This window comes from Parambassis ranga, chromosome 9, assembly GCF_900634625.1.
Source record: "Parambassis ranga chromosome 9, fParRan2.1, whole genome shotgun sequence".
Lineage (NCBI taxonomy): Eukaryota > Metazoa > Chordata > Actinopteri > Ambassidae > Parambassis > Parambassis ranga.
The window spans coordinates 645,495-657,209 of NC_041030.1; the positions used below are offsets into that span (position 1 = coordinate 645,495).

General features: G+C 38.9%; 1 non-coding gene across 1 annotated transcript; it reads right to left on the minus strand.

Moving 5' to 3' along the window:
• Positions 1 to 7,571: 7,571 nt before the first annotated feature.
• LOC114442096 (U1 spliceosomal RNA) lies at positions 7,572 to 7,736 on the minus strand. Its single transcript, XR_003671311.1, has one exon. It is a non-coding gene; the product is annotated as a U1 spliceosomal RNA (small nuclear RNA).
• Positions 7,737 to 11,715: the final 3,979 nt, after the last annotated feature.

Here is an 11,715-nt window from a genome sequence, read left to right on the forward strand (position 1 = left end):
ATATGCTGTGCAGTTTAACGTTGGTAGTTTAATTAAAAAAAGATTCATGAGTTTGAAATAACAAGGTGATTTACAGCAGTAAAATGGGTTGCTGTTGCGTTGACTGCTGAGAAGTGGCTGAAAAAGCATTGTGTGAAAAATGTAAGCACTTCCACAAATAAGTAAATATTACACATTTGATTCAAACTGCTTTGGTAAGTCAAACAAGGAACAGATAATTACAGCTGAAGAAGCTACATGTTTCTGCTTCTAGAAATATTCAGTATAGAAAAACAGTAAAAGCCTTTACTTGCGTCATTATTATAATTTTGTTTTGCTTGTTAGTGTCCAGGTTACTGACAGCCTGCAAAATACTGTTACAATTAGGCCTGGCAGCAGTGCCAGATGTTTCTCTGAGAGGAGAGAGGGAGATGTCAAAACACCTGTCTGATCACCACCATGCACATGCTGGTGCAACCAGCAACAGTGCAGACAGTACTTGTTAGTATAGTTTGCTCTTCAAGGCCTAGCCTGTGACTACACATGGACACTATGCTGACAAAGACGCTGCTGAGGTTTTTTTCCACATTATTGTACACAAGGCAGAATTTCTTCTGTTTTTAAAGACATTTTTACACTGGTCTTCCAGGGAAGTTCTGTTAAAACATATATATATATATATACATATATATATATATATATATATATATATATATATATATATATAATGAGACAGCATATACAACATATTTTATTGTGTGATTGTACTTGGTAATTTTCTATAATAAATGTGAGTATAGCTCTGGGTAACATTATGTGTTTGATTAAATCCACTAAAATGCTTGTGGCACCCTAATGAAGCCAAAAACAAATCATTTACAAACATGTCATCATTCTGCGTGTTGATGTCAGTTCAGGACATAACTCAGTGTTTACTCACTGTTTGCTCTTTGTCATCACCTTGTAACATGACCTGTGTGTGCATTAAACACAGGCTCATGTTAAACTGACTTACATTTTGTTAAGTTGTGGACAATATATTTTTTCCCGCATGAATTCATTGTAAGTCAACTCGAGTTATTATTACATGTACAAAAATTCAATGTTCTTAATTCTGAAGATTTGCAATCTCTATTTTTTTTCTGTGTGTTTCAAAGTGCACATGTATAAACAAGCAATGAACATTATTACCACATTAACCCAACATTATATCAGGCTCTAGTTGTGTACGTGTTCAATAAATTCTTCTTGAAGCTTGTGGGCCAATATACACTGTAGTGTTACTCATCCTTTCAAGTGTTCAGGTCAGTTACTATGGCAACCTGCACAAACTGGGGATGAGATAAGGGCCGGAGCCGTGGCCTTGAGGGAGTCGTTAAGCATCTGTCTCCTGACTCCCCCCTTCAGTCTGTGTATGGAAGAGGCTGCCATGGAGGCAGCGCATAAACAACAAAGGTGGCTCACCCTTGCTCCCCCTCCAAGGGCTGACCATCATCACGCTGCGTTAACAGTGCCACCCATCACTGCTGAGTCTGACTGAGATGAAGGAGACCATGTTAAGGTTTCAGACGGTTTCTGTCTCAAAAATGTTTTCAGTGCTTTTGGTTTGGACAAAAAGATAACACTGACTCACAGTTTTACCTTTGACTTCACTCACATTGATTTGCATTCATTCTCCTTTCAAGCTGTCAAAAAAGATTCTTTTTAAGAGAAAAGAAAGAAATCGGTTGTTTTCTGAGTCAACTGATGCAATTTGTAAAAAGTGTGAATTTTGTAATTACTTTCAAAGTAAAAGACATCACTAAGAAAGCCAGGTTCAGTTAACTGTTCGTGAACCCGTACCAGAGTATTTGTGCTCAAAAAAATATTGCTTTAAATTATTCCATCGCCATACAAGTGTGAAGACAAGAGAGATGTCAGAGGCTAAGTTCATCAGTGGATTCTGATGAGGTTGGTGCTGCTGCTGCAGAGAGTGAGCACGCCTCACTGAGTTTCAATGCAGCTGCGCTTTTCAAGATGTTCCAATCAAGATGTTATACCGTCTCCTTTAGAAAAGTGAGTTTTGTAACAGGATACCAGACCATGAATCTGTGCTAAAATGTCTTGATGGTGGGGTTTGTACAAAGGACTTTAGAATGGTTTTGTTTAATGAAAATCAAATATGATATTGAAGTTCTTGCAAAATGACTAACACAATGTTTTATCATTTTTTTTAGTCCTCTCAGACATCATTCTGCAAAAAAAAAAAAAACATTCCAGTGGACAAAAAACATTTTAAGATCTGACTAGAAGTATGTACTTATTTACAACAAAGACTTCTGACAAAAAGGCAAAATAAATACTTGTGCTCAGAGCCTTTCTCTTGTACTCGTAAGCATCCATCTGTGAACTGAATAGGGCTATTCCCCTCCTGAACGAATTAATCATTCTCTAAACACACAAAACAGCAAGAGTCAGCAAACAAGAGGCCCCTGCTGGTTGACCACAGCATGTCAGTGTCAATAACAGCAATATTAAGTGGACTCAACACCATCACGCAATGAGGACAACAATTCGGAGGCTGATTTTCCTTAAGATACTGCCACTCAAGGTCTTCCAGGGATACCTCTCTGAGAAGAGAGCATCAAGGCTACAGTCCACCTACAGCCTCACCTAGCAGTGTGTGGACCTGGAACACGCAGCCTTGCTTCAGAAACAGATGATAAATAAATCAAAGTGCACTAAGTACTGCTTCCACATGGCAATCGCCTCCTTCATAGCGTCTGCACCTCATCAATCATGGCATTGTCTGCTTGAAAGGCGAGCCTTGTAAATGTCATATCCACTCAAACCCAAGGAGAGGCGGATCAGAATGTGGCTGAGTTTTTTTTTAATTGGATAGTGTAATTAAACTAAAAAACCCTGCTAGGCCTTTTGACAGGACAGATGAAGACCCCTTTTAATAGGGCTATGAAACATATTTGTTAAAAGGATGAGGCAATATGCACCATATGATTGGGTGCCCTTATGTGTCATACTTTTCATTTATGATTAAAATGGCAAAAAGGTGTCTTTATGAAAAAGAGAGATTCTTAACAGTCCTTGTATGTAAGAATAATTAATTTTCCATCCAAATTATACAATTCCTTAGAACCAATTGAAAAAGAGAGCCCTCATATTTTATATACACCAATCAGGTGCATATATCAAAGCATATGTTTAGCAGCATTTGTGAAACATTCATCTTGGGACCAAGCGATTAAGAGAGGTAGAGCTTGTTCTTGATTAAAGTAACAACTGAGAGAGGCCAAGCTATAATATTGATTACATGCACAAACGGGATACGGGTCACTTTGCTACCCACACATGCTTTCTATTTAATTTCATTAGCTGCGTTCTTTCCTGATGTACTAATGTTACACAAACACCAGAGGAATACATGCACGCATACAAAAAAAAAAGAAAAACACTGCCACTCACTGTCACGTCGGGGGCCATAAAACCAGCAACATGCACACATACACACACGCACACACATACAGACAGACACATTCAATATCCTGGTGCTCTGGAGTTGATTTCGATGGTAGCTGTTTGAGAACCTGGCCTGAGAGGTCTCTCTTGAGAGGCAGAGTTAGACCTCAGTACGAAAGATCGATAGGACAGGGGTGCATAAATAAATCAGCATGCTCCAGTGACGTCTGTCATAAAGCCCCCACCACAGTTGCAGCTCTTAGGTTTATGGCAGCGTTGAGTGTTATTGCAATCTTTTGATAGCTTTGGTTAATTTATCTGATTACAAGAGCACCCAAAGAACAAACTGCAGTCAACCTTTCACATGTGTTGCATCTGAGCAGCTCCAGATTCTAGTGTGTGCAGCCATCAATGTGCCACAGTCACGGCTGGGTGACATATTACTGTCTCACTGTTAAGGACATAACATACTTTCTTGGTAAATGCAGTTGTATTTAGGTTTATTTGAAGCTATTTAGCACACGTTTTGCCTTTTTACAGCTGTTATTTTGGTTCAGTACCTAACAAACCAAGAAGATTCCTGCTGTGGCCTAGAAATGACATACCCTAACCCTCAAAACAAATAAACAATAATAATTATAATAAAGGCTACAATAAATATAATTTAGGCTACAAAACATTTAATACCCACCACAAACACATGCATTAAAAGGTCTCAGCAGTTCTTTTCTTTCTACTCATGGATTCACGGCGGCTCAACATCAACAATGAAACCCTCTCAACTGTAGAAAAAGTGATGACCATAGACCTTATCCAGAGGGGCATTTGCCAAAAGTGAATGAACACGTCAGCTACCACATGGTTTTAAATGAAACTGCATAAATGGCTGCCCTTCCATTCTATCTGCTGGCACCCGGTGTGAATTGTGCTGGAAAATCTATTTTGGAGAGCTGGGCCTTTCAATTCAAAGGGAAAAGACTGACTGCTGTAGTGGCATCAATCAAACCAGGACGCTGTGGTGGCTTTGCTTTACAAGTGGAAGGCCCAGAGTTCACGGGTTAAAACAGGCAATAAAAAAGAGGTGTACAGAAACGGCTGAGTGGGGGGGGAAGACTGCTGGTCTCTGCTATCTCCTCAGTGGAAATCTTGGAGAGGTACCCCCCTCCTGTATTAGCTGGACTTCATTAATCTTCATGCCATCTTCTTTAACTAGTCATGTAGAACGGCTCAATAGAAAGCCATATAATGGGGAAGGCCCAGTGCCAATTACTAGGTTAACATAGTGTTCAGCCCCAGTGCAACAAAGGAATGAGATGGAGGAGCGCTGGCTCACAGGGAGAGATGCACAGCATTTAAATTGGCAGGGGATGCAAAATGAACGTTCCTGCAGTGCTATTTGACCTGTGGAAAAACTCAAAGCTGCCAATAAAAATATCACACATTACAGTGTACATAATACTATATGTCAGTTATCTGCAAGAAATCACTCATGTTCAATATCACATTGTTAAGGTGAAAATTAAAGGAACCTCATGCCAGATAGAAATAAGACCCTGTGACCTCTCATCTTAGAATAAAGCAAAACATTGTGTTTATACCGTCACTGTAAAACATCCTGCAGCAGTGAATTCAATCTTTGTCAGTCTCCACATGACCAATTCTGTATTCATACATACTTGCATATGTTTAATGAACATCATTCATTCAAACATTAATTATAATTAAATTAAGATATGCATGTAAAGAATAAATTATTGTGATTTTGTTAAATATGAAGACCTCTATATGTATTTCCAGGGGCCTGCCATGTTTCACAGACCACTGTGACTGTGGCAGCCATTGTGGATTCTCTCACATACTTGGTAAACAGTACGTAAGGGAGGACCTATTTTTTTTAAATGTCCCCATATATATATATATGTGTGTGTATATTTATTATATGAAAGGATGGTGTGATGTTTATTTTCAGAAAAAAAACTTTAGTAACAATTTATCAGTGCACTTAAAACTTAATTTTAGTTCACAGAAATCCCATGTTTTGTCTGCACATACATTAATTCTGTGAAAATAAAACTGTATTGTATTAAAAAGAATAAATAAATATCCTGTCTTATCACAATTGTTTTCACTAGTTTAGTTTTAGAGTATCACTCTTGTCATCCTCAGCAGCCTTTTACTTTGTTTTTATTCTTTATTTGACTAGAGGGGAAGTGTGCTGTGCAAACCAGTTGTCATGACTGCTGTCAGAACAAGTACAGTGTTAAACTGTAGTTATTTAATTCCATGTGATTAAAATAGGACTGGGTCAGTTTAGGAAGGGCCTGTAGGCTATGGTTTTATTTAGAGGACCAAGATTAAATTCAAGTAAAATGGAAATGTCACACCGTCATGGAAGATGCTGCGGGAGTTGTGAGAAGGATAATATTATTGTGATGTGAAGTGATAATTCCGCCCTGTCCACCCTCATTATCCAGCAGCCTAGTGTATTTCTGGCTTGCAGCTGTATGTGTGTGTGGTTAAGTGTGTGTGTGCAGATGCCCTTTTCTATTCTACACACACTGACTGCAAATTCACATAACAAGAAACATGGAGGGAAACATTTGACATAGTTGCTTTTTATTGTTGTCAAGGCTCCCAAATTGGGGCACTGGAAGGACATTAGGGTGTGTCCGTGTGTGAGGATGTTTGTGAGGATTTTGAGCTTACATAAACTCAAGTACTCTCAGTATCAAAAGTCTTACACTTGCCTCTCTGACAGCAGCCATGGCACAAAACAAACAGAAGGTTCCATCCTAAGTTACACACAGAGCAGCACAACAGCAAAATAACAACAGTCCCAGTAAATAGCAACAACCTATCCAAATGCAACACAAAGAAACTGAACAAGAGGACGAGCTGGAGAAGCTCCACATTCATGCAGACCCCAGCAGTCTGAGATAAGGTATATTCTTGTCTGGCAAGATAAGCAAGAGAAAGCAAACATATTACAGGGCTCAAAATTCTGTATCTATAGCTCCTTTTCGTGGGTCCAATAATTCATTCATTCATGGCCTCTGTTTCCTCTGCCTCTTGGAACATCTGCCTCATACATACATCACTGCACTGATAAAGATCGCAGACAGTACTGGTAATACACTGTGAATGGGACACTGCAGCACTGATTAAATAACTTCGGTGGCACACTAAAATTGAAGCGGCCAAGGGATGAAAGGAAACTTATCGTGGGTTTATTAAAGGCAGTGGAGGAGGATTTTAGGTTTAGGGTGATGAACACAATTTAAGACACAAAGTCCTGCAACACTGCCAAAAAAAGAAAACAAAAATAGCTATTTTGACCTGACCTGTCATTGTATTTCCCTGCTGCACAGACATGAAGGAAGAGGAAATATTACCCTATATGTGCTGGGAATGAAAGAATTCAAAGGTTAGGACATGAGAGGGAGGATATAAAAGTTACTTCATAAAAGCTTGCTCAGTTTACTCTGATGCCTGAATGGATCCTGCATGGACCACACTGAAATCTCATATTAGGGTTAATTCGTCATTACTTCATGTCAGTGAAATATTTTATGCTTGCAGTATCTTAATGACTCTTTTTATCTGCCCCATTGTTAGTAACTGTTCCATTTCAGTAAGTGTTACAAAAACAAACAATAAATTCTTCCCGTGGCTTGTGCTCGTTTTACACTTGTGTGTCTATCACACACCAGTAACATGATTTGTTTCCTCCTGTTCAAAATCAACACACAAAAATGTGTTGATCATTACTTTCCTTCTTGTTTCATATAGTGTGTGTACGGAAAATGTTCTTGACAAGTAAAGTCACTTTTATTTATATAGGCCAACATGTACAATTTAGCCTCAATGGGTTTTACAGTCTTTACAGGAGGGTTATTCTCAGGTACAGCACTACTTTGCACTTAAAGGGCTCCCTCCACGCACACTACTTATATTTTTTATTTATTTATTTTTTTATTTATTTTAGATACTTTATTAATCCCAGAGGGAAATTCTTTACAGCTGCTGCCAAGCATCTGTTGTCATCTGCTGTCATACAATGACTAGCAAGGCGCGCCCCAGGCTGGGGTGAAGTGTCTTGCCCAAGACACAACAGTGACTAGTGCCCCCAATTTTTTTATGAGGGGAGAGTGCGAACGCAGTCCCCCACTACCAGAAATTATGCAGTCGAGATTCCCACATTTGGGGAATTCGCAGGGGTCAGCACAACCTGGAGTGCAATGGCTGAGCCTCGCCCTGGGTGAACCACCTTCTTGATCATGGTATCTCCCCTGCCAGGTAAGTATAGTTTCATATCTGCTGGCACACTGTCAAAGTCAGGGGAATTTACCTTTACTAGTTATTATTGGAATAATGTAATGTATTCTTAATAGACAAAAGAAACAAAACAGTCCAGATGTAGCAATGAACTCCAAATTCAGCATCTCTCACACTGTGCTATGGTCTGCAAGTGTCTGCAAATAGCACATGCATGAATAGATGGAATGTTTTCAAATGTGTTTAATCTTTGATATATATGAACCTGACAAACTATAATAGATTAAATGTTTATTATTATTGTTTTGTTCTGTTTTTTTTTTTTTTTTTTTTGCACTGACCCAACATGTAAAATGTGGAATTTATCAACGCAGTTAATCCAGTCTGATGGTCCAACAGATATCGTCTGCACAGTATCTCCACAGCCAAATCATACAGTATGAAACAGCATCAAATGAACAGATGGCAGTGACACGAATTAAAAGCACAGAACAATAGTAGAATATAAACCAGAAATGACACCCAAAGTGGCTGCTGATTTATAGCCGTGGTGAGTTTGGTACTGGGCTTCCATGTATATTAGTGCTACAAATCTGGGTCCATTTAGCAGGGAGATGCTCATACATACATCACCGACTCCTGCTCCAAGCCAAGGTCAGTCCTTATTGCATCAATCTTTTCAACAGAGGCTACTCTACACAGCAGCAGTTTTGTAACTGTCGCAGCTGTAATGGAATCTTTTTTCTCGTGCTTCATCTTTCTCTTATCACATGAAATATATATTCAACTTCTCTTCTTTCCCTCATTCTCCTGATTCTTTTTATTTTATCTGTAAAACATTCCCGGGGACCTCATTCCTTTTCTGGGCGACACACTCCAAGAATCACACATTTTTAACCCTTTGAGGTCACAATCAGAGCAGGATCACTTTTGAATACATAGATATAACATTTTTTTTAAAATGCATTACATTCAAATGGATTTGTCCCATGAGTTAATTCAGTGACAGATATAAAAATCCTTCCACTTCCCGCTGCTATATATATTATTCACAAAGTCATTTTCCCAAAGGTCTGACAGACATAAACACACATACATCTGTGCTCCACTCAAAGAGTTTCTTTAAATAGTGCTTAAATTTTCAAGAATGAGAAACTCCTTGAAGAAGACAAGAGTTGCTGAGATGTAAATGCCATTTTAAGACATTCATGCTGAGTCAGTTTCTGTTGTCCTGATTACTCACTCCATAGCCTCACTTTAATAAATGAAGAAATAATAAAATCAATCATTTTAAATAGCACTGGACCGTTTACAGTGAAGGGAGGGAAAAAAAGAGCAGACTTTTAATTGATGAACTTGACCTGCTTTTCCCTGATAACACATTTCATTTGTTCTATAAAAATTATGCTCAAGTGACATTATTTGACGGGATCTTTATCACCTGCAGAGTAAATAAGAGTAATTTATGCTGTTTAATTTTGAGCATGGATTATAAATCATAGCTCTATCATGCATTACAGAGCCTGCATTGATGAAGGAAGTGAGAGTGGGGCCAACTGATTGGGTTGTTAAGGCAGTAGTACAAAGCAACAGTTACAGCAGAGACTCATTCTCTCAGCATGGCTTTTTACAGCTGAGGGCAGCTTGATGATGAATGATGATAAACACCAGGCACAGTATATTGTCTCTTTTCCATATAATGGAGTTCAAGTTAATCATGATTGTTAATCCATCTGTGTTCATGCTACATTGCTTTTTTATGAATAAAAAACATGATCAAATAAAAAAAAACATTAGGTGCATAATTTTTTCTTAGGACTAAATGCAATATAAATGAATACAGACATATTTTCATCTGTGAAGGCTGATTACATGCAGTGATCTCCTGTAGGTGCAGCCTCACAGTGCATTGAAGCAGCAAGCCGTCTCCTGGCTGAGGAAACCCTCAGATCCTCTGTCAAAGGGATGGCTTCTGACAAATATCACTCTGCAGTGATGAAGACATGACAGCTGTCAATCACCTCTTAATAACAGAGGAAGCAAAGCAGCTCCCACGCTGTGGGTTTGACCTGTGAGGCCACACACACACACTTTACAGATTTATCTATCTATGAGCTTTAACTAGCAAATATAAAAGAGCAGGTGGTGATATTTTAAAAATCAGTGGTTCTATTAAGAGTCGGGTAGGAGATTTCATTCTGATGCACTTTTTGTTAAATTAGTGTAACTTCTCTTTACAATCCGATAGCAACCGATTAGTTCGGCAGTTTCTCATTAAAACGAAGAATATGAATCATCTGTGGAAGCTATAAAACGCTAAAAACATCAGCCAATCCTACGAGGCGCACCTGCGCACAGTATTGGCTGGTTGTCACTCTCTTCCTGCTCTGTGCACCAGAGAGGTACGTGCATGATGGCCGAAGTCACAGACCGCAGCTCGTCTTCAGGTAATGCGCGTCCATGTGATTGGAGGCGTGGCTTCGGGGTGAGCTCCGAGAGAAAGGGGCGTGTGTTTACTTTCGAAATCTGGCTGACTCTCACTGAGTTTTCAAAATCTCCTACCCTACCTTTAATGTCTTCTGACTATGTAGGCCTAACATAATGGGCTTATTTTTTACAACATACATTCTAGGCAAGAGGGAAGCCAGATATTATTTATAACATTTATAGAAATTATCTCAAGAGTTAGCTCACCAGATCAGTTAATAGTACATGTGGGTTGTTATAAAATTGGATTTACAGGGTTTGTATTGGAGAAACTTTGAGCTTAGACAGATATGGAAATCCTTCCTGAGCTTTGCACACTGTATTCCAGTAGATGTTGTGTATGTCTTTCTTATTAATCTTCTGATGCAAAAGGATTAATAACATTCTTCCTCCTCTCGTTTCATCGTGCAGAGCTTTATGAGGTCCTTCGATCCCTGCTTTCAGAAGCCATTAGTGCTCTTCCTCTTGAGCGATAGAAGGCAAAGCCTGGAGCCATAGCGAGAGTCCTCCTAGTGCTCTAACTAGAAATGACAGATTGTCAATAAGTATACTGATTATTCTGCCCATTTGTTTTGCACAATGCAGTTAACGAGTTTTATTACACAAAAGACATTGTGAAAAGCTAATAACCATTCTTTATCATTTGTTTTGATGAGAGTAATAGAGTGGCTCATGTGCACGGTCATTAGAAACTTCTGTTTGTGGAGCACACAGTGGAGGTTTTCCTGCATCTGCAAGCAGAGTCATCACTGCATTGAGCAGTCCACTCCATCGTGTTGAAGTGTTTGTATTCCTACATCAGCTGTCCTCCCAATTCACCATTTATCTTCCCTGAACTGTCCTAACCTTGTCAAGCTTTCACTTATGACAGATTCCAGATACACTGGGCCAAGCCTCACTGGAAACCAGCTAAGGTATCATACACACAACTGTCAGAGTTAAAGCAAGCCTACACATGGCCTGGCACTCTGGATTGGCCTCCTCTCATACAGCCACATAAATCTCTGCAGCATCAGACAGGTGGGAGGAAGCTCTGGCAGATGTAGCCAGACCTCAGACAGGTCCTTCTCCCAACCTCTGGCCCTGCTCCTGCAGAAACAGAAAAGGTTGTGGGAGTCTAAAATGAAGGTGAGTTTTCTCTCTCTTACAAAACTTTGGCAGCACGAATCCAAACCTGCAGCACCACCTGTCAAAAGTTTGGTCATTTTAGGACAAATAAAAGGAAGTAGAAGTGTAGAAAAACTGTCTGAGAAAATATGTAAATATTACAAGTAAATCATTTAAAACGTTTACTTTAAAACACAGACATATTAATAACATGTACATCAATGTTCTTTTGTAACTTTAGGGAAATCCCCCAAAATTAAAACAAATATTGTAAGTTGCAGCATACTTCCTTTAATGATATTAATATCAATGCAGTAATTACTACCTCATTGTTTTTCTTAAATCACTTACGTTTAAAGAACTTGGATCACATAACATAAAATATAATGTATGTTTTTTTCCCTGTGCATTAGT